Raw genomic sequence first — 21187 nt, 5'->3', positions numbered from 1 at the left:
TAAGACTCGCTGTTTTCTGTCCTTAAACCAATTTTCTATCCAATTGGACACTGACCCTCCTATACCACGAACCTCAATTTTGTTAACCGCCCTTTTATGTGGTACCTTGTCAAACGCTTCCTTAAAATCCATATAAACAACATCCACTGCATTCCCTTCATCAACCTGCTCTGTTAGTTCATCAAAAAATGCAGTTAGATTAGTCAAGCATGAACTCCCATTTATAAATCCATGCTCACTCTCCTTAATTAACTCGAACCTCTCCAAGTGACTGTTGATTTTTTACCCTGATTATTCTTTCCAAAACCTTACCCACCGCTGCTGTTAATCTAACTAGCCTGTAGTTACCCGGACTGTCCTTACACCCTTTCTTGAATAAGGGTGTCGCATTTGCCACTGTTTAATCCTCTGACACCTCCCCCGTATCCAGGGAAGATTGGAAGATTATAGCAAGCCCTTCCGTTATCTGCATCCGCATTTCCTTTCGCAACCTGGGATGTGAGCCATCCGGACCAGGTGATTTATCTTCCCTAAGCACAGCCAGCCTTTTTAGTACCTCCCTCTCTCAATTTGTACCCTCTCCATTGACTTTACTCTCTTCACATCGACTGATATTTTGTCAAATTCCACTTCCTTAGTGATCACTGATACAAAGTACTCATTAAGTAGATTAACATTGCCCTGCACCTCTAAGCTTATATTATCCTTTTTGTCCCTCATAGGCCCGACTCAACCTCTTACTACCCACTTATCATTTACATGCTGCTCGAAGATTTTTGGGTTTCCTTTCATGTTGACTGTCAGTCTATTCTCATGGAAAGAGAGAATAAGCAAATATAGATGATATAAGTATTTCCCATCCTTGATGAGGTGGAATTTTTTATGCTGTGGGTAGTAATGTCTTAGCCCACGAGTGTGGTGGAAGCAGAGACAATCAATGATTTGAAAAGGAAATTGGATGGATACTTGAAGGAAAGAAACTTGCAGGAGGAAAGGGACCGAGCTGGTGAGTGGAACTGACTAGATTGCTCCGGGGAGAGCCAGCATGGACGTGATAGGCCAAACGACCACCTTCTGTGCTGTAAATGACTCTGTGTTGTTTCTCAAATTCAATCCACTGGTGCTTGGTAAATAATTTCAAAGTAAATTGTGCAACTGGAAAATCAGAACCAAGGCAAGGGACGCATAAGGAAGCAAAATTGCTGAAACCCGGGATTGAACCAGGGACCTTTAGATCTTCAGTCTAACGCTCTCCCAACTGAGCTATTTCAGCCTTACATTGACAGTGGCTTGGTGTCCTTGTTTTGGAAGAAAATACATACATTCAAGTTTTCCAAAAAATTAAAGAACACAACATGTGAGTAATATTCCCCATTGCTTTCTCAGTACTGATGGATTGTGAAGCAGGAGACAGCCAGAAGTGCCATTGAGCCGCACAGACCCCGAGCTGAGAATGAAATTAGATCAAATTCAATCTTTCATAGTGAGATGCTGCTGAGAGGTAAGAGTCCTGAATCAAAGCGAGACTTGCTCATTTCAAACACTCCCTGTACTCTCTGCTCATGAAGCCTTAAAAAAGGGAAAAACAGAATGGCACTCAAACTCACAACCCTGCCATTAAAAGTCTCATATTCGACTAACAGAACTGTCACTTCTACTCGGTCTCTTATTGGATGGATGCAACTCCAACGCAGGGATGGCATTCAAATCCTCCCATGGGTCCACATGTCAGACTGAGTTCCATGTTGTAGACTCAAGCAAAGGAAATCTGCTCACTTCCAAAACTATCAGCGAATTGAAGCTGATTACAATCAACATCATCAGAGGTCAGAACTACCTGGTGAAAGAAGACACCCTGAAGAAGGATCCACAATTATTCAAAGGCATCGACAAAGTGAAAAGCAAGAAAATCGATGAGTCAATGCAAGCCAAACAACAGAAACACTGAAGAATTCCATTCCATTCCAGTCCTGTTGTTTTTGGAGTCAGGTCACAATTACAGCAACAACTTTATATTCCCACTTGGCTATCTGTACATTTAGTTAATTACAATTTTGTCGACAAGCTCTTTGAATCCAGTTGTCTGGTCCTCAAGCCAGCTCCGTATGGAAGTCAATTCCACCTTCTGCAAGGCTGAAACCAATAGATAACCTTAATCTAAAAATGCCAGCAGACAGGGCTCGTCCGGGATTTGAACCCGGGATTTCTCGCATGTTAATTAACCATACTCCCAAAGTGAGAATCATACCCCTAGACCAACGAGCCACTGACAAGTCATGCTTTATTAGCTGCTGTGGAATTTCACTGGAACCCCCCAGCCAATCATCCATTTTTTTTCAGATCAAAGCAACATCCTGCAAACGCTGAAATAAAAACAGAAAGTGCTGGAAATGTTCAGCAGCTCTGGCAGCATCTGTGCTGTGAGAAACACAGTTAACATTTCAGGGCACTCACCTTTTGTTTCAGCCATCCTTTCAGACTGCTTCTGTCCATCCAATCTCACTTTCTATTCTATCCACATTCTAACCATTCACTACGTTACTACATTTTTCATGAATTCCTCATTTCTTTTATTAATGACAATTTTGTATTTCTGGCCTTTGCTTCAGACACCACCACAAGTAGAATCATGTCTCCATCTACCCAATCAAACCACTTCGCTGGATCCTCACATTGCAATGTTTCTTTAACCCTGACAGACTGTGGAGTTTCTGCTGCTTGATTGCAGTTCTTGCTTCCCGCCAGTAGATGTCACCTCACTCCAATACAGTGAAGTTTACAAATCTGAGAGAGACACAACAGGAAATAATTGTTCACATTATAGTGAATGTGTGGGATTTAGAAATACTAGGAGTGGAGACGAGTTATTATTGCACTCTGCTATAACATCTTTTATAATGGACTCCAGCATTTTCCCCACGACTGATGTCAGGCTAACCGGTATATAATTCGCTGTTTTCTTTCTGCCTCTTTTTTTAAATAGCGGAGTTACATTAACTACCGTCCAATCCATTGGAACTGTTCCAGAGTCGATAGAATTTTGAAAAAAGACCAGAAATGCATCTGCTATTTCAAGGGCCACTTCCTTAAGTACTCTGGGATGTAGATTATCAGGCCCTGGGGATTTATCGGCCTTCAATCCCATCAATTTCCCAAACATTCACTACTAATACTGATTTCATACAGTTCCTCCTTCTCACTAGACCCTATGTTCCCCAACATTTCTGGGAGATAATTTGTATCCTCCTTTTTAGTTTTTTAGCTTTTAGTTTCGGTGGCCGCAGCGTGGATAGCAGCGGAGGTGCGTGAACGGGCTTACAGCTGAGAAGTCAATTTCAGCGTAAGTTTAAAAGTGAATTCCCTTTTGTTTTCGGAGGACCAGGGGACTGCTGGGTAAGGAAAAAGGTATATATTTGTGTGGTTTAGAATCTCTTTCTTTTAGTTTCGGTGGCCGCAGCGTGGATAGCAGCGGAGGTGCGTGAACGGGCTTGCAGCTGAGAAGTCAATTTCAGCGTAAGTTTAAAAGTGAATTCCCTTTTGTTCTCGGAGGACCAGGGGACTGCTGGGTAAGGAAAAAGGTATATATTTGTGTGGTTTAGAATCTCTTTCTTTTAGTTTCGGTGGCCGCAGCGTGGATAGCAGCGGAGGTGCGTGAACGGGCTTGCAGCTGAGAAGTCAATTTCAGCGTAAGTTTAAAAGTGAATTCCCTTTTGTTCTCGGAGGACCAGGGGACTGCTGGGTAAGGAAAAAGGTATATATTTGTGTGGTTTAGAATCTCTTTCTTTTAGTTTCGGTGGCCGCAGCGTGGATAGCAGCGGAGGTGCGTGAACGGGCTTACAGCTGAGAAGTCAATTTCAGCGTAAGTTTAAAAGTGAATTCCCTTTTGTTTTCGGAGGACCAGGGGACTGCTGGGTAAGGAAAAAGGTATATATTTGTGTGGTTTAGAATCTCTTTCTTTTAGTTTCGGTGGCCGCAGCGTGGATAGCAGCGGAGGTGCGTGAACGGGCTTGCAGCTGAGAAGTCAATTTCAGCGTAAGTTTAAAAGTGAATTCCCTTTTGTTCTCGGAGGACCAGGGGACTGCTGGGTAAGGAAAAAGGTATATATTTGTGTGGTTTAGAATCTCTTTCTTTTAGTTTCGGTGGCCGCAGCGTGGATAGCAGCGGAGGTGCGTGAACGGGCTTGCAGCTGAGAAGTCAATTTCAGCGTAAGTTTAAAAGTGAATTCCCTTTTGTTTTCGGAGGACCAGGGGACTGCTGGGTAAGGAAAAAGGTATATATTTGTGTGGTTTAGAATCTCTTTCTTTTAGTTTCGGTGGCCGCAGCGTGGATAGCAGCGGAGGTGCGTGAACGGGCTTGCAGCTGAGAAGTCAATTTCAGCGTAAGTTTAAAAGTGAATTCCCTTTTGTTCTCGGAGGACCAGGGGACTGCTGGGTAAGGAAAAAGGTATATATTTGTGTGGTGGCTGTACCCGAGACACTACACGTGTAGTGTCTCCCACCCACCCTCCTCCTCTAACCATAAAAAAAGTACTCTGGTGTGTTGATAAGGTAAGCTTTTTATTTAGGAAGTTCTGTCCGTTGGATTGCTAACCTAACAAGTTTTGACTTTTTGTTTTTCAGTAGATTTGTTGGGAATTTGGAATAGTGGGAATGGAGGTTAAGGCAGTTGCATGTTCCTCCTGCAGAATGTGGGAGGTAAGGGTCGCCAAGAGTGTCCCTGCTGACTGCATCTGTGGGAAGTGCACCCAACTCCAGCTCCTCGAGAACCGCGTTAGGGAACTGGAGCTGGAGCTGGATGAACTTCGGATCATTCGGGAGGCGGAGGAGGTTATTGAGAGGAGTTATGGGGAGGTAGTCACACCTCAGGTAAAAGAAGTAGGTAGATGGGTTACCGTCAGGGGAAGGAGAGGGAACCAGCAGGCAGTGCAGGGATCCCCTGTGGCCGTTTCCCTCAACAACAGGTATACCGTTTTGGATACTGTTGCGGGGGACGACTTACCAGGGGTAAGCAATGGGGTACAGATATCTGGCACAGAGTCTGTCCCTGTTGCTCAGAAGGGAAGGGGGAAGAGGAGCAGAACATTAGTCATTGGGGACTCCATAGTTAGGGGAACAGATAGGAGGTTCTGTGGGAACGAGAGAGACTCACGGTTGGTATGTTGCCTCCCAGGTGCCAGGGTTCGTGATGTCTCGGATCGTGTTTTTGGGATCCTTAATGGGGAGGGGGAGCAGCCCCAAGTCGTGGTCCACATAGGCACCAACGACATAGGTAGGAAGAGAGATGGGGATTTAAGACAGAAATTTAGGGAGCTAGGGTGGAAGCTTAGAGCGAGAACAAACAGAGTTGTTATCTCTGGGTTGTTGCCCGTGCCACGTGATAGCGAAGCGAGGAATAGGGAGAGAGAGGAGTTGAACACGTGGCTGCAGGGATGGTGCAGGAGGGAGGGTTTTGGTTTCCTGGATAATTGGGGCTCTTTCTGGGGTAGGTGGGACCTCTACAAACAGGATGGTCTTCACCTGAACCAGAGGGGTACCAATATCCTGGGGGGGAGGTTTGCTAGTGCTCTTCGGGGGGGTTTAAACTAATTCAGCAGGGGAATGGGAACCTAAATTGTGGTGCCAGTGTACAGGATGTTGAGAGTAGTGAGGTCAGGGATATGGTTACAAGGACGCAAGAGGGCACTGGCAAGCAAGAACCTGGTTTAAAGTGTGTCTATTTCAACGCCAGGAGCATCCGGAATAAGGTGGGTGAGCTTGCAGCATGGGTTGGTACCTGGGATCTCGATGTAGTGGCCATTTCGGAGACATGGGTAGAGCAGGGGCAGGAATGGATGTTGCAGATTCCGGGATTTAGATGTTTTAGTAAGAACAGAGAAGATGGTAAAAGAGGGGGGGGGTGGCATTGTTAATCAAGGAGAGTATTACAGCGACAGAAAGGACGTTTGAGGACTCGGCTACTGAGGTAGTATGGGCTGAGGTTAGAAACAGGAGAGGTGAGGTTACCCTGTTGGGAGTCTTTTATAGACCTCCGAATAGTTCCAGAGATGTAGAGGAAAGGATAGCGAAGATGATTCTCGACAGGGGTGAGAGTAACAGGGTAGTTGTTATGGGGGACTTTAACTTTCCAAATATCGACTGGAAGTACTATAGTTCGAGTACTTTAGATGGGTCAGTTTTTGTCCAGTGTGTGCAGGAGGGTTTTCTGACACAGTATGTAGACAGGCCAACCAGGGGCGATGCCACATTGGATTTGGTACTGGGAAATGAACCCGGCCAGGTGTTAGATTTAGATGTAGGTGAGCACTTTGGTGATAGTGATCACAATTCGGTTAGGTTTACCTTAGCGATGGGCAGGGACAGGTATATACCGCAGGGCAAGAATTATAACTGGGGGAAAGGAAATTATGATGCGATTAGGCAAGATTTAGGATGCGTAGGATGGGGAAGGAAACTGCTGGGGATGGGAACAATCGAAATGTGGAGCTTATTCAAGGAGCAGCTACTGCGTGTCCTTGACAAGTATGTACCTGTGAGGCAGGGAGGAAGTTGTCGTGCGAGGGAGCCGTGGTTTACTAAAGAAGTTGAAGCGCTTGTCAAGAGGAAGAAGAAGGCTTTTGTTAGGATGAGACGTGAAGGCTCAGTTAGGGCGCTTGAGAGCTACAAGCTAGCCAGGAAGGATCTAAAGGGAGAGCTAAGAAGAGCAAGGAGAGGACACGAGAAGTCATTGGTGGATCGGATCAGGGAAAACCCTAAGGCTTTCTATAGGTATATCAGGAATAAAAGAATGACTAGAGTTAGATTAGGGCCAATCAAGGATAGTAGTGGGAAGTTGTGTGTGGAATCAGAGGAGATAGGGGAAGTGTTAAATGAATATTTTGCGTCAGTATTTACAGTAGAGAAAGAAAATGTTGTTGAGAATACTGAGATTCAGGCTACGAGGCTAGATGGGATTAAGGTTCACAAGGAGGAGGTGTTAGCAATTTTGGAAAGTGTGAAAATAGATAAGTCCCCTGGGCCAGATGGGATTTATCCTAGGATTCTCTGGGAAGCTAGGGAGGAGATTGCAGAGCCTTTGTCCTTGATCTTTATGTCGTCATTGTCGACAGGAATAGTGCTGGAAGACTGGAGGATTGCAAATGTTGTCCCCTTGTTCAAGAAGGGGAGTAGAGACAGCCCTGGTAATTATAGACCTGTGAGCCTTACTTCGGTTGTGGGTAAAATGTTGGAAAAGTTTATAAGAGACAGGATTTATAATCATCTTGAAAAGAATAAGTACATTAGAGATAGTCAGCACGGTTTTGTGACGGGTAGGTCGTGCCTCACAAACCTTATAGAGTTTTTCGAGAAGGTGACCAAACAGGTGGATGAGGGTAAAGCAGTGGATGTGGTGTATATGGATTTCAGTAAGGCGTTTGATAAGGTTCCCCACGGTAGGCTATTGCAGAAAATACGCAAGTATGTGGTTGAAGGTGATTTAGAGCTTTGGATCAGAAATTGGCTAGCTGAAAGAAGACAGAGGGTGGTGGTTGATGGCAAATGTTCATCCTGGAGTTTAGTTACTAGTGGTGTACCGCAAGGATCTGTTTTGGGGCCACTGCTGTTTGTCATTTTTATAAATGACCTGGAAGAGGGTGTAGAAGGGTGGGTTAGTAAATTTGCAGATGACACTAAGGTCGGTGGAGTTGTGGATAGTGCCGAAGGATGTTGTCGGGTACAGAGAGACATAGATAGGCTGCAGAGCTGGGCTGAGAGATGGCAAATGGAGTTTAATGCGGAAAAGTGTGAGGTGATTCACTTTGGAAGGAGTAACAGGAATGCAGAGTACTGGGCTAATGGGAGGATTCTTGGTACTGTAGATGAACAGAGAGATCTTGGTGTCCAGGTGCATAAATCCCTGAAGGTTGCTAACCAGGTTAATAGGGCTGTTAAGAAGGCATATGGTGTGTTAGCTTTTATTAGTAGGGGGGTCGAGTTTCGGAGCCACGATGTCATGCTGCAGCTGTACAAAACTCTGGTGAGACCGCACCTGGAGTATTGCGTGCAGTTCTGGTCACCGCATTATAGGAAGGATGTGGAAGCTATGGAAAGGGTGCAGAGGAGATTTACTAGGATGTTGCCTGGTATGGAGGGAAGGTCTTACGAGGAAAGGCTGAGGGACTTGAGGTTGTTTTCGTTGGAGAGAAGGAGGAGGAGAGGTGACTTAATAGAGACATATAAGATAATCAGAGGGTTAGATAGGGTGGATAGTGAGCGTCTTTTTCCTCGGATGGTGATGGCAAACACGAGGGGACATAGCTTCATGTTGAGGGGTGATAGATATCGGACAGATGTGAGAGGTAGTTTCTTTACTCAGAGAGTAGTAAGGGCGTGGAACGCCCTGCCTGCAGCAGTAGTAGATTCGCCAACTTTAATGGCATTTAAGTGGACATTGGATAGACACATGGATGAAAATGGAATAGTGTAGGTCAGATGGTTTCACAGGGCGGCGCAACATCGAGGGCCGAAGGGCCTGTACTGCGCTGTAATGTTCTAAAAAATTCTTTGTGAAGACAGATCCAAAGTATGTATTTAATTGGTCTGCCATTTCTTTCTTCCCCATTATAAATTCCCCCGTTTCTGACTGTAAGGGGCCCACATTTGTCTTCACTAATCTTTTTCTCTACACATATCTATAGAAGCTTTTACAGTCAGTTTTTATGTTCTCTGCTAGCTTACTCTCATACTCTATTTCCCCCTTCTTAATCAATCCTTTTGTCCTCCTCTACTAAATTCCAAACTGCTCACAATCTTCAGGTTTGCTGCTTGTTCTGGCCATTTTATATTTCTCCTCCTTGGATCTAATACTTTCCTTAATTTCTTTTGTAAGCCACAGTTGAGCCACCCTTCCTGTTTTACTTTTGCACAGACAGGAATGAACAATTGTTGTAATTCATCCATGCGCTCTTTAAATGCTAGCCATTGCCTATCCACTGTCAACCCTTTAAGTAACGTTCCCCAATCTATCATAGCCAACTCCCGCCTCATACCTTCATAGTTTTCTTTGTTTAGATTCAGGACCCGAGTCTCGGAATCAACTCTCTCACTCTCCATCTTAATGAAGAATTTTATCATATTATGGGCGCACTTCCCCAAGGGACCCCACACAACAAGATTGTTAACTAATCCTTTCTCATTACACAATACCCAGTCCAGGATGGCCTGTTCTCTAGAGGTGTTATACACCTCTATCAATTCTCCACTCAATCTCCTTTGAGAAAGGCAGAATAATCCTAGCTTTTCCAACCTAACCTTGTAACTAAAATCCCCCATCCCTGGATCCATTCTGGTAAATTGCCTCTGCGTCCTCTCAAGGACCCTCAAATTCTTTCTAAAGTCTGCTGAGCAGAACTGGAAGCAACACTCCAATTGGGGCCTAACCAGAGTTTTATAATGGTTCAGCATAACTTCCCTGCTTTTGTACTCAATGCCTCTGTTTATAAAGCCCAAGATCCCATATGCTTTGCGAACCACTCTCGCAATATGACTTGCCTCCTTCAAAGATTGATGCACATGAACCCCAAGTCCCTCTATTCCAGAACACTCTTTAGAACTGTGCCATTAAGTATATATTGCCTCTCCCTATTCCTTATGCCAAAATACATCACTTCACACTTGTCACTATTAAATTCCATCTGCCACCTGTCTGCCCATTCTGCTAGCCTATCACTGTCCTGTTGCAGGCAGTTCATATCATCTTCACTGTTTGCCGCTCCTCCAGGTTTGGTGTCATCGGCATATTTTGAGATTCTACTCTGTATTCCAAGATCCAAGTCACTTACCTTGAGCAAAAAAAACAGTGGTTCTAGCACTGACCCTTGGGGAACACCACTGTCGACTATCCTCCAGTCTGACAAAGAACCATTTAATAAGACTCGCTGTTTTCTGTCCTTAAACCAATTTTCTATCCAATTGGACACTGACCCTCCTATACCACGAACCTCAATTTTGTTAACCGCCCTTTTATGTGGTACCTTGTCAAACGCTTCCTAAAAATCCATATAAACAATATCCACTGCATTCCCTTCATCAAGCTGCTCTGTTAGTTCATCAAAAAATGCAGTTAGATTAGTCAAGCATGAACTCCCATTTATAAATCCATGCTCACTCTCCTTAATTAACTCGAACCTTTCCAAGTGACTGTTGATTTTTTACCCTGATTATTCTTTCTAAAACCTTACCCACCGCTGCTGTTAATCTAACTAGCCTGTAGTTACCCGGACTGTCCTTACACCCTTTCTTGAATAAGGGTGTCGCATTTGCCACTGTTTAATCCTCTGGCACCTCCCCCGTATCCAGGGAAGATTGGAAGATTATAGAAAGCCCTTCCGTTATCTGCATCCGCATTTCCTTTCGCAACCTGGGATGTGAGCCATCCGGACCAGGTGATTTATCTTCCCAAAGCACAGCCAGCCTTTTTAGTCCCTCCCTCTCCTAATTTGTACTCTCTCCATTGCCTCTACTTTCTTCACTTCGACTGATATTTTGTCAAATTCCACTTCCTCAGTGATCACTGATGCAAAGTACTCATTAAGTAGATTAACATTGCCCTGCACCTCTAAGCTTATATTATCCTTTTTGTCCCTAATAGGCCCGACTCAACCTCTTACTACCCACTTATCATTTACATGCTGCTCGAAGATTTTTGGGTTTCCTTTCATGTTGACTGCCAGTCTATTCTCATAGAAATAGAGAATAAGTAAATATAGAAGATGTCAGTATTTCCCATCCTTGATGAGGTGGAATTTTTTATGCTGTGGGTAGTAATGTCTTCGAGTGTGGTGGAAGCAGAGACAATCAATGATTTGAAAAGGAAATTGGATGGATACTTGAAGGAAAGAAACTTGCAGGAGGAAAGGGATCGAGCTGGTGAGTGGAACTGACTAGATTGCTCCGGGGAGAGCCAGCATGGACGTGATAGGCCAAATGACCACCTTCTATGTTGTAAATGACTCTGTGTTGTTTCTCAAATTCAATCCACTGGTGCTTGGGAAATAATCTCAAAGTAAATTGTGCAACTGGAAAATCAGAACCAAGGCAAGGGACGCATAAGGAAGCGAAATTGCTAAAACCCGGGATTGAACCAGGGACCTTTAGATCTTCAGTCCAACGCTCTCCCAACTGAGCTATTTCAGCCCTACATTAACAGCGGCGTGGGGTCCTTGTTTTGGAAGAAAATACATACATTCAAGTTTTCCAAAAAATTAAAGAACACAACATGTGAGTAATATTCCCCATTGCTTTCTCAGTACTGATGGATTGTGAAGCAGGAGACAGCCAGAAGTGCCACTGAGCCGCACAGACCCCGAGCTGAGAATGAAATGAGATCAAATTCAATCTTTCATCGTGAGATGCTGCTGAGAGGTAAGAGTCCTGAATCAAAGCGAGACTTGCTCATTTCAAACACTCCCTGTACTCTCTGCTCATGAAGCCTTAAAAAAGGGAAAAACAGAATGGCACTCAAACTCACAACCCTGCCATTAAAAGTCTCATATTCGACTGACAGAACTGTCACTTCTACTCGGTCTCTTATTGGATGGATGCAACTCCAACGCAGGGATGGCATTCAAATCCTCCCATGGGTCCACATGTCAGACTGAGTTCCATGTTGTAGACTCAAGCAAACGAAATCTGCTCACTTCCAAAACTATCAGCGAATTGCAGCTGATTACAATCAACATCATCAGAGGTCAGAACTACCTGGTGAAAGAAGACACCCTGAAGAAGGATCCACAATTATTCAAAGGCATCGACAAAGTGAAAAGCAAGAAAATCGATGAGTCAATGCAAGCCAAACAACAGAAACACTGAAGAATTCCATTCCATTCCAGTCCTGTTGTTTTTGGAGTCAGGTCACAATTACAGCAACAACTTTATATTCCCACTTGGCTATCTGTACATTTAGTTAATTACAATTTTGTCGACAAGCTCTTTGAATCCAGTTGTCTGGTCCTCAAGCCAGCTCCGTATGGAAGTCAATTCCACCTTCTGCAAGGCTGAAACCAATAGATAACCTTAATCTAAAAATGCCAGCAGACAGGGCTCGTCCGGGACTTGAACCCGGGATCTCTCGCATGTTAATTAACCATACTCCCAAAGTGAGAATAATACCCCTAGACCAACGAGCCACTGACAAGTCATGCTTTATTAGCTGCTGTGGAATTTCACTGGAACACCCCAGCCAATCATCCATTTTTTTTCAGATCAAAGCAACATCCTGCAAACGCTGAAATAAAAACAGAAAGTGCTGGAAATGTTCAGCAGCTCTGGCAGCATCTGTGCTGTGAGAAACACAGTTAACGTTTCAGGGCACTCACCTTTTGTTTCAGCCATCCTTTCAGACTGCTTCTGTCCATCCAATCTCACTTTCTATTCTATCCACATTCTAACCATTCACTACGTTACTACATTTTTCATGAATTCCTCATTTCTTTTATTAATGACAATTTTGTATTTCTGGCCTTTGCTTCAGACACCACCACAAGTAGAATCATGTCTCCATCTACCCAATCAAACCACTTCGCTGGATCCTCACATTGCAATGTTTCTTTAACCCTGACAGACTGTGGAGTTTCTGCTGCTTGATTGCAGTTCTTGCTTCCCGCCAGTAGATGTCACCTCACTCCAATACAGTGAAGTTTACAAATCTGAGAGAGACACAACAGGAAATAATTGTTCACATTATAGTGAATGTGTGGGATTTAGAAATACTAGGAGTGGAGACGAGTTATTATTGCACTCTGCTATAACATCTTTTATAATGGACTCCAGCATTTTCCCCACGACTGATGTCAGGCTAACCGGTATATAATTCGCTGTTTTCTTTCTGCCTCTTTTTTTAAATAGCGGAGTTACATTAACTACCGTCCAATCCATTGGAACTGTTCCAGAGTCGATAGAATTTTGAAAAAAGACCAGAAATGCATCTGCTATTTCAAGGGCCACTTCCTTAAGTACTCTGGGATGTAGATTATCAGGCCCTGGGTATTTATCGGCCTTCAATCCCATCAATTTCCCAAACATTCCCTACTAATACTGATTTCATACAGTTCCTCCTTCTCACTAGACCCTATGTTCCCCAACATTTCTGGGAGATAATTTGTATCCTCCTTTGTGAAGACAGATCCAAAGTATGTATTTAATTGGTCTGCCATTTCTTTGTTCCCCATTATAAATTCCCCCGTTTCTGACTGTAAGGGGCCCACATTTGTCTTCACTAATCTTTTTCTCTACACATATCTATGGATGCTTTTACAGTCAGTTTTTATGTTCTTTGCTAGCTTACTCTCATACTCTATTTCCCCCTTCTTAATCAATCCTTTTGTCCTCCTCTGCTAAATTCCAAACTGCTCACAATCTTCAGGTTTGCTGCTTGTTCTGGCCATTTTATATTTCTCCTCCTTGGATCTAATACTTTCCTTAATTTCTTTTATAAGCCACAGTTGAGCCACCCTTCCTGTTTTACTTTTGCACAGACAGGAATGAACAATTGTTGTAATTCATCCATGCGCTCTTTAAATGCTAGCCATTGCCTATCCACTGTCAAGTCTTTAAGTAACGTTCCCCAATCTATCATAGCCAACTCCCGCCTCATACCTTCATAGTTTCCTTTGTTTAGATTCAGGACCCGAGTCTCGGAATCAACTCTATCACTCTCCATCTTAATGAAGAATTTTATCATATTATGGGCGCACTTCCCCAAGGGACCCCACACAACAAGATTGTTAACTAATCCTTTCTCATTACACAATACCCAGTCCAGGATGGCCTGTTCTCTAGAGGTGTTTTACACCTCTATCAATTCTCCACTCAATCTCCTTTTAAATCGGCAGAATAATCCTAGCTTTTCCAACCTAACCTTGTAACTAAAATCCCCCATCCCTGGATCCATTCTGGTAAATCGCCTCTGCGTCCTCTCAAGTACCCTCACATTCTTTCTAAAGTCTGCTGAGCAGAACTGGAAGCAACACTCCAATTGGGGCCTAACCAGAGTTTTATAATGGTTCAGCATAACTTCCCTGCTTTTGTACTCAATGCCTCTATTTATAAAGCCCAAGATCCCATATGCTTTGCGAACCACTCTCGCAATATGTCTTGCCACCTTCAAAGATTGATGCACATGAACCCCATGTCCCTCTATTCCAGTGCACTCTTTAGAACTGTGCCATTAAGTATATATTGCCTCTCCCTATTCCTTATGCCAAAATACATCACCTCACACTTGTCACTATTAAATTCCATCTGCCACCTGTCTGCCCATTCTGCTAGCCTATCACTGTCCTGTTGCAGGCAGTTCATATCATCCTCACTGTTTGCCACTCCTCCAAGTTTGTTGTCATCGGGATATTTTGAGATTCTACTCTGTATTCCAAGATCCAAGTCAATTACCTTGAGCAGAAAAAGCAGTGGTTCTAGCACTGACCCTTGGGGAACACCACTGTCGACTATCCTCCAGTCTGACAAAGAACCATTTAATAAGACTCGCTGTTTTCTGTCCTTAAACCAATTTTCTATCCAATTGGACACTGACCCTCCTATACCACGAACCTCAATTTTGTTAACCGCCCTTTTATGTGGTACCTTGTCAAACGCTTCCTTAAAATCCATATAAACAACATCCACTGCATTCCCTTCATCAACCTGCTCTGTTAGTTCATCAAAAAATGCAGTTAGATTAGTCAAGCATGAACTCCCATTTATAAATCCATGCTCACTCTACTTAATTAACTCGAACCTCTCCAAGTGACTGTTGATTTTTTACCCTGATTATTCTTTCTAAAACCTTACCCACCGCTGCTGTTAATCTAACTAGTCTGTAGTTACCCGGACTGTCCTTACACCCTTTCTTGAATAAGGGTGTCGCATTTGCCACTGTTTAATCCTCTGGCACCTCCCCCGTATCCAGGGAAGATTGGAAGATTATAGCAAGCCCTTCCGTTATCTGCATCCGCATTTCCTTTCGCAACCTGGGTTGTGAGCCATCCGGACCAGGTGATTTATCTTCCCTGAGCACAGCCAGCCTTTTTAGTACCTCCCTCTCCTAATTTGTACTCTCTCCATTGCCTCTACTTTCTTCACTTCAACTGATATTTTGTCAAATTCCACTTCCTTAGTGATCACTGATGCAAAGTACTCATTAAGTAGATTAACATTGCCCTGCACCTCTAAGCTTATATTATCCTTTTTGTCCCTAATAGGCCCGACTCAACCTCTTACTACCTCTTACTTATCATTTACATGCTGCTCGAAGATTTTTGGGTTTCCTTTCATGTTGACTGCCAGTCTATTCTCATAGAAATAGAGAATAAGCAAATATAGAAGAAGTAAGTATTTCCCATGCTTGATGAGGTGGAATTTTTTATGTTGTGGGTGGTAATGTCTTGGCCCACGAGTGTGGTGGAAGCAGAGACAATCAATGATTTGAAAAGGAAATTGGATGGATACTTGAAGGAAAGAAACTTGCAGGAGGAAAGGGATCGAGCTGGTGAGTGGAACTGACTAGATTGCTCCGGGGAGAGCCAGCATGGACGTGATAGGCCAAATGACCACCTTCTGTGTTGTTTCTCAAATTCAATCCACTGGTGCTTGGTAAATAATCTCAAAGTAAATTGTGCAACTGGAAAATCAGAACCAAGGCAAGGGACACATAAGGAAGCGAAATTGCTGAAACCCAGGATTGAACAAGGGACCTTTCAATCTTCAGTCTAACGCTCTCCCAACTGAGCTATTTCAGCCCTACCTTAACAATAGCTTGGTGTCCTTGTTTTGGAAGAAAATACATACATTCAAGTTTTCCAAAAAATTAAAGAACACAACATGTGAGTAATATTCCCCATTGCTTTCTCAGTACTGATGGATTGTGAAGCGGGAGACAGCCAGAAGTGCCACTGAGCCGCACAGACCCCGAGCTGAGAATGAAATGAGATCAAATTCAATCTTTCATAGTGAGATGCTGCTGAGAGGTAAGAGTCCTGAATCAAAGCGAGACTTGCTCATTTCAAACACTCCCTGTACTCTCTGCTCATGAAGCCTTAAAAAAGGGAAAAACAGAATGGCACTCAAACTCACAACCCTGCCATTAAAAGTCTCATATTCGACTGACAGAACTGTCACTTCTACTTGGTCTCTTATTGGATGGATGCAACTCCAATGCAGGGATGGCATTCAAATCCTCCCATGGGTCCACATGTCAGACTGAGTTCCATGTTGTAGACTCAAGCAAAGGAAATCTGCTCACTTCCAAAACTATCAGCGAATTGAAGCTGATCACAATCAACATCATCGGAGGTCAGAACTACCTGGTGAAAGGAGACACCCTGAAGAAGGATCCACAATTATTCAAAGGCATCGACAAAGTGAAAAACAAGAAAATCGATGAGTCAATGCAAGCCAAACAACAGAAACACTGAAGAATTCCATTCCATTCCAGTCCTGTTGTTTTTGGAGTCAGGTCACAATTACAGCAACAACTTTATATTCCCACTTGGCTATCTGTACATTTAGTTAATTGCAATTTTGTCAACAAGCTCTTTGAATCCAGTTGTCTGGTCCTCAAGCCAGCTCCGTATGGAAGTCAATTCCACCTTCTGCAAGGCTGAAACCAATAGATAACCTTAATCTAAAAATGCCAGCAGACCAGGGCTCGTCCGGGACTTGAACCCGGGATCTCTCGCATGTTAATTAACCATACTCCCTAAGGGAGAATCATACCCCTAGACCAACGAGCCACTGACAAGGCAGGCTTTATTAGCTGCTGTGGAATTTCACTGGAACCCCCCAGCCAATCATCCATTTTTTTTTCAGATCAAAGCAACATCCTGCAAATGCTGAAATAAAAACAGAAAGTGCTGGAAATGTTCAGCAGCTCTGGCAGCATCTGTGCTGTGAGAAACACAGTTAACGTTTCAGGGCACTCACCTTTTGTTTCAGCCATCCTTTCAGACTTCTTCTGTCCATCCAATCTCACTTTCTATTCTATCCACATTCTAACCATTCACTACGTTACTACATTTTTCATGAATTCCTCATTTCTTTTATTAATGACAATTTTGTATTTCTGGCCTTTGCTTCAGACACCACCACAAGTGGAATCGTGTCTCCATCTACCCAATCAAACCACTTCGCTGGATCCTCACATTGCAATGTTTCTTTAACCCTGACAGACTGTAGAGTTTCTGCTGCTTGATTGCAGTTCTTGCTTCCCGCCAGTAGATGTCACCTCACTCCAATACAGTGAAGTTTACAAATCTGAGAGAGACACAACAGGAAATAATTGTTCACATTATAGTGAATGTGTGGGATTTAGAAATACTAGGAGTGGAGACGAGTTATTATTGCACTCTGCTATTACATCATTTATAATGGACTCCAGCATTTTCCCCACGACTGATGTCAGGCTAACCGGTATATAATTCGCTGTTTTCTTTCTGCCTCTTTTTTTAAATAGCGGAGTTACATTAACTACCGTCCAATCCATTGGAACTGTTCCAGAGTCGATAGAATTTTGAAAAAAGACCAGAAATGCATCTGCTATTTCAAGGGCCACTTCCTTAATTACTCTGGGATGTAGATTATCAGGCCCTGGGGATTTATCGGCCTTCAATCCCATCAATTTCCCAAACATTCCCTACTAATACTGATTTCATACAGTTCCTCCTTCTCATTAGACCCTATGTTCCCCAACATTTCTGGGAGATAATTTGTATCCTCCTTTGTGAAGACAGATCCAAAGTATGTATTTAATTGGTCTGCCATTTCTTTGTTCCCCATTATAAATTCCCCCGTTTCTGACTGTAAGGGGCCCACATTTGTCTTCACTAATCTTTTTCTCTACACATATCTATGGAAGCTTTTACAGTCAGTTTTTATGTTCTTTGCTGGCTTACTCTCATACTCGATTTCCCCCTTCTTAATCAATCCTTTTGTCCTCCTCTGCTAAATTCCAAACTGCTCACAATCTTCAGGTTTGCTGCTTGTTCTGGCCATTTTATATTTCTCCTCCTTGGATCTAATACTTTCCTTAATTTCTTTTGTAAGCCACAGTTGAGCCACCCTTCCTGTTTTACTTTTGCACAGACAGGAATGAACAATTGTTGTAATTCATCCATGCGCTCTTTGAATGCGAACCATTGCCTATCCACTGTCAACCCTTTAAGTAACGTTCCCCAATCTATCATAGCCAACTCCCGCCTCATACCTTCATAGTTTTCTTGTTTAGATTCAGGACCCGAGTCTCGGAATCAACTCTCTCACTCTCCATCTTAATGAAGAATTTTATCATATTATGGGCGCACTTCCCCAAGGGACCCTACACAACAAGATTGTTAACTAATCCTTTCTCATTACACAATACCCAGTCCAGGATGGCCTGTTCTCTAGAGGTGTTTTACACCTCTATCAATTCTCCACTCAATCTCCTTTGATATAGGCAGAATAATCTTAGCTTTTCCAACCTAACCTTGTAACTAAAATCCCCCATCCCTGGATCCATTCTGGTAAATCGCCTCTGCGTCCTCTCAAGGACCCTCGCATTCTTTCTAAAGTCTGCTGAGCAGAACTGGAAGCAACACTCCAATTGGGGCCTAACCAGAGTTTTATAATGGTTCAGCATAACTTCCCTGCTTTTGTACTCAATGCCTCTATTTATAAAGCCCAAGATCCCATATGCTTTGCAAACCACTCTCGCAATATGTCTTCCCACCTTCAAAGATTGATGCACATGAACCCCAAGTCCCTCTATTCCAGTACACTCTTTAGAACTGTGCCATTAAGTATATATTGCCTCTCCCTATTCCTTATGCCAAAATACATCACCTCACACTTGTCACTATTAAATTCCATCTGCCACCTGTCTGCCCATTCTGCTAGCCTATCACTGTCCTGTTGCAGGCAGTTCATATCATCCTCACTGTTTGCCACTCCTCCAAGTTTGGTGTCATTGGCATATTTTGAGATTCTACTCTGTATTCCAAGATCCAAGTCAATTACCTTTAGCAAAAAAAGAAGTGGTTCTAGCACTGACCCTTGGGGAACACCACTGTCGACTATCCTCCAGTCTGACAAAGAACCATTTAATAAGACTCGCTGTTTTCTGTCCTTAAACCAATTTTCTATCCAATTGGACACTGACCCTCCTATACCACGAACCTCAATTTTGTTAACCGCCCTTTTATGTGGTACCTTGTCAAACGCTTCCTTAAAATCCATATAAACAACATCCACTGCATTCCCTTCATCAACCTGCTCTGTTAGTTCATCAGAAAATGCAGTTAGATTAGTCAAGCATGAACTCCCATTTATAAATCCATGCTCACTCTCCTTAATTAACTCGAACCTCTCCAAGTGACTGTTGATTTTTTACCCTGATTATTCTTTCTAAAACCTTCCCCACCGCTGCTGTTAATCTAACTAGCCTGTAGTTACCCGGACTGTCCTTACACCCTTTCTTGAATAAGGGTGTCGCATTTGCCACTGTTTAATCCTCTGGCACCTCCCCCGTATCCAGGGAAGATTGGAAGATTATAGCAAGCCCTTCCGTTATCTGCATCCGCATTTCCTTTCGCAACCTGGGATGTGAGCCATCCGGACCAGGTGATTTATCTTCCCTGAGCACAGCCAGCCTTTTTAGTACCTCCCTCTCCTAATTTGTACTCTCTCCATTGTCTCTACTCTCTTCACTTCGACTGATATTTTGTCAAATTCCACTTCCTTAGTGATCACTGATACAAAGTACTCATTAAGTAGATTAACATTGCCCTGCACCTCTAAGCTTATATTATCCTTTTTGTCCCTAATAGGCCCGACTCAACCTCTTACTACCCACTTATCATTTACATGCTGCTCGAAGATTTTTGGGTTTCCTTTCATGTTGACTGCCAGTCTATTCTCATAGAAATAGAGAATAAGCAAATATTGAAGATGTAAGTATTTCCCATCCTTGATGAGGTGGAATTTTTTATGCTGTGGTTAGTAATGACTTGGCCCACGAGTGTGGTGGAAGCAGAGACAATCAATGATTTGAAAAGGAAATTGGATGGATACTTGAAGGAAAGAAACTTGCAGGAGGAAAGGGATCGAGCTGGTGAGTAGAACTGACTAGATTGCTCCGGGGAGAGCCAGCATGGACGTGATAGGCCAAACGACCACCTTCTATGTTGTAAATGACTCTGTGTTGTTTCTCAAATTCAATCCACTGGTGCTTGGGAAATAATCTCAAAGTAAATTGTGCAACCAGAAAATCAGAACCAAGGCAAGGGACGCATAAGGAAGCAAAATTGCTGAAACCCGGGATTGAATCAGGGACCTTTAGATCTTCACTCTAACGCTCTCCCAACTGAGTTTTTCAGCCCTACATTAACAGTGGCTTGGTGTCCTTGTTTTGGAAGAAAATACATACATTCAAGTTTTCCAAAAAATTAAAGAACACAACATGTGAGTAATATTCCCCATTGCTTTCTCAGTACTGATGGATTGTGAAGCGGGAGACAGCCAGAAGTGCCACTGAGCCGCACAGACCCCGAGCTGAGAATGAAATGAGATCAAATTCAATCTTTCATAGTGAGATGCTGCTGAGAGGTAAGAGTCCTGAATCAAAGCGAGACTTGCTCATTTCAAACACTCCCTGTACTCTCTGCTCATGAAGCCTTAAAAAAGGGAAAAACAGAATGGCACTCAAACTCATAACCCTGTCATTAAAAGTCTCATGTTCGACTGACAGAACTGTCACTTCTACTCGGTCTCTTATTGGATGGATGCAACTCCAACGCAGGGGTGGCATTCAAATCCTCCCATGGGTCCACATGTCAGACTGAGTTCCATGTTCTAGACTCAAGCAAAGGAAATCTGCTCATTTCCAAAACTATCAGCGAATTGAAGCTGATTACAATCAACATCATCAGAGGTCAGAACTACCTGGTGAAAGAAGACACCCTGAAGAAGGATCCACAATTATTCAAAGACATCGACAAAGTGAAAAACAAGAAAATCGATGAGTCAATGCAAGCCAAACAACAGAAACACTGAAGAATTCCAGTCCAGAACCCAGTCCTGTTGTTTTTGGAGTCAGGTCACAATTACAGCAACAACTTTATATTCCCACTTGGCTATCTGTACATTTAGTTAATTACAATTTTGTCGACAAGCTCTTTGAATCC

The 21187-nt window shown here is 43.2% G+C and overlaps 2 non-coding genes across 2 annotated transcripts; both read right to left on the bottom strand.

Annotated features, from left to right (window-relative positions):
* Positions 1-1200: 1200 nt before the first annotated feature.
* On the bottom strand, positions 1201-1273 carry trnaf-gaa (transfer RNA phenylalanine (anticodon GAA)). The gene has a single exon. It is a non-coding gene; the product is annotated as a tRNA-Phe (tRNA).
* A 9825-nt stretch (positions 1274-11098) lies between these two features.
* On the bottom strand, positions 11099-11171 carry trnaf-gaa (transfer RNA phenylalanine (anticodon GAA)). The gene has a single exon. It is a non-coding gene; the product is annotated as a tRNA-Phe (tRNA).
* Between the last annotated feature and the right edge of the window lie 10016 nt (positions 11172-21187).

Source organism: Heterodontus francisci, chromosome 35 (genome assembly GCF_036365525.1).
Source record: "Heterodontus francisci isolate sHetFra1 chromosome 35, sHetFra1.hap1, whole genome shotgun sequence".
NCBI classification, from domain to species: domain Eukaryota; kingdom Metazoa; phylum Chordata; class Chondrichthyes; order Heterodontiformes; family Heterodontidae; genus Heterodontus; species Heterodontus francisci.
This window is presented reverse-complemented; position numbering and strand designations above follow the sequence as displayed.